The sequence below is a fragment of the Rhagoletis zephyria genome, unplaced genomic scaffold (genome assembly GCF_001687245.7).
Source record: "Rhagoletis zephyria isolate East Lansing unplaced genomic scaffold, Rhagoletis_zephyria_1.1 Rzeph_scaffold_03034, whole genome shotgun sequence".
NCBI lineage: Eukaryota > Metazoa > Arthropoda > Insecta > Diptera > Tephritidae > Rhagoletis > Rhagoletis zephyria.
In genome coordinates, this window is record NW_016160118.1 from 54,074 (window position 1) to 56,704 (window position 2,631).

The window sequence follows — 2,631 nt, forward strand, 5'->3', positions numbered from 1 at the left end:
ACCATACAAAGTTCCAGAACTCTACCAAAAAATTTCCAGAGATATGCAATATGAAAAATTCGGTTTGTATGGGAGATGCCACACCCCTTTTTCAATAGCTTAAATTTTTCTCCAAGGGTATGCGATTGATTTCGTATATCTCCATACCAAGTTCCAGAACTCTACCATGCACACTTTCAGAGATATTTAGCATGAGAAATTCGGTTTGTATGGGAAGTGCCACGCCCCCTTTACATATAGATTTTTTTTTAGCCTAAAACCATCCTTGGGACACGTGCGGCAGGTGGCAGTTTCAAAAAAATCGGTTCAGCCGAGCCTTATTAGTTAAGATTTATTATATATTATATTTATATTTTGACAGTATCCGTTGTTTCTGATTGTCGCAAAAAAATCTTCGCCCCTTGATATGGTCGTTGCTCAAAGCTATTTATATTCGAAATTGCATGAAAATTGGAAAACAGGAATCTATAAGCTTATCCAGGAAAAAAGCTACCTACGTACCTAATTTTAAGCAAATCGGACCGTAAATAAGATTTTTTCGAATAGATCGGTCCCTGGTTAACTTCCCGGAAAAAATGGATCATATATGCTAATATATGCTAAAAAGCTACCTACGTACCAAATTTTAAGCAAATCGGACCATAATAAAAGTTTTCGAGTAGATCGGTCCCTGGTCCAATTCTCAGGAAAAATTGGTCATATATGCTAATATATGCTAAAAAGCTACCTACCTACCGAATTTTAAGCAAATAGGACCGTAAATACGATTTTTTCGAATAGATCGTTCCCTGGACCACTTCCCGGAAAAAATGGATCATATATACTAATATATGCTAAAAAGCTACTTACGTACCAAATTTTAAGCAAATCGGACCATAATTAGATTTTTTCGAATAGACCGTTCCCTGGTCCACCTACCCGAAAAAAGTAAATTTTTTTTAGCCGAAAACATGGTGGTTACCAAAAGCTATTTATGTACAAAATTTCATGAAAATCGGACCAGCCGTTCACGAGATTACCTGTTACAAAAATAAGGGACTTCTCTATATAATTAGTAATAGATAATCAAAATTCCGAATAAGTTAAGTTACTTAATTACATCCCTCATTTAACAAACATTATAACCAAAAAAATAACTATTTATGTAATACACACAAATATATACTGCTTTAATAAACCCAGAGCATAACTTTTTATCTTGTGCTTTTTTACAAAATAGTATAAATTATTTTATTACATGGGACTCTGTAAATGGACCTTGCGCCGAATTCCCAACACGAAACTTACTTAAAGTACAATTATATCACAAAACATTTTAATTCAGACTTCATNTTCTCGTTGCCGTAATATCGGAATAACAAATTTATTTTTACCGGTAAGATAAGAAAACGAAAATACNTAAGGGACTTCTCTTTATATAATTAGTATAGATGTTGCATTGCCAACCTTTGAAATTTTATGACGTATGTAGTGAAGTTTCACTTTCTCGTTGCCGTAATATCGGAATAACAAATTTATTTTTACCGGTAAGATAAGAAAACGAAAATACTTTAAAGTGAGGAACAATTTATCTGCCCTGTTAGTAAAGGCAACTTCACTACTGAGCAACTCATTGCAGAGCGGTCATGGGCACTGCACAAGAATGATAGAATACAAGATTGCGCCAATCGAGCTGAGAGCAACTGGCCGTGACGTCAAAATATACCAGAATAAGAGAGCAAGACGAACTCGACAAGAAAAAGAAGAAGCATCGAACAAAAGGCAGTATTGCCAAGTTTTGAATTTAAAAAATCACCAAATTTTTATTGGTGTATTTTATGGACTTTATACAGTGTTGCCACATAATTTTTTTATTTTTTACCAAAATCATCGAAAAAAATTACCAAGTTGAACAAAAAATTACCAAACTGCATACGTTATTTTGGCAGTTAGGGCTCGACATGTATGTTTTTACAGTTCTGCACATAAAGTCAGTTTGGTAATTTTTTGTAATATGTTAAAACTTTTCAAAATTGATGGTAATTGCAAAGCTGACGAACTGACAGGGAAAGGTAGGACCACCCAAAACCTTCCAGGAAAGGACGCGGTGGATATACTTAGCAATAGCCACTTTCAAGCAATTTGTTAAAGATCACACCATTCTAGTAGCCAAGGAACGCTGAAACAACTTTCACCTTGCGAAACTTTCAGGATTACCTGGTATTTCTATAAAAGGAAACGCTTACGGGCCACTTACTAATGTGGAATCAGAACCATGTAAGACCGAATCGAAAAAGTTACCAAATTGAAAAATAAATTACCAAATTACCAAACTTGATGAGTGAAGAAAAAAGTTACCAGTTTTGGTTAAAAATTACCAAAGCGGCAACGCTGACTTTATATGAATACATAATTTTATTGTAAGGATGCCGATTCAAATTAATAAAAATCAATGTTTCTTGCACAACGGTCGATTTCTTCTGGCATGATTGAAGGTGCTGCACATATTTCGTTGTCGCTTATGATTGTCACTGTGCCATGATTTTGTTAAAATTGCTTAGCACACTTACGATTGCTATAAATTTTGCTAAGATTTTCTAATTTGAAGTCTTCAAACTAAAAACAAAAGCACCAAAAACGCACCAAGCACAA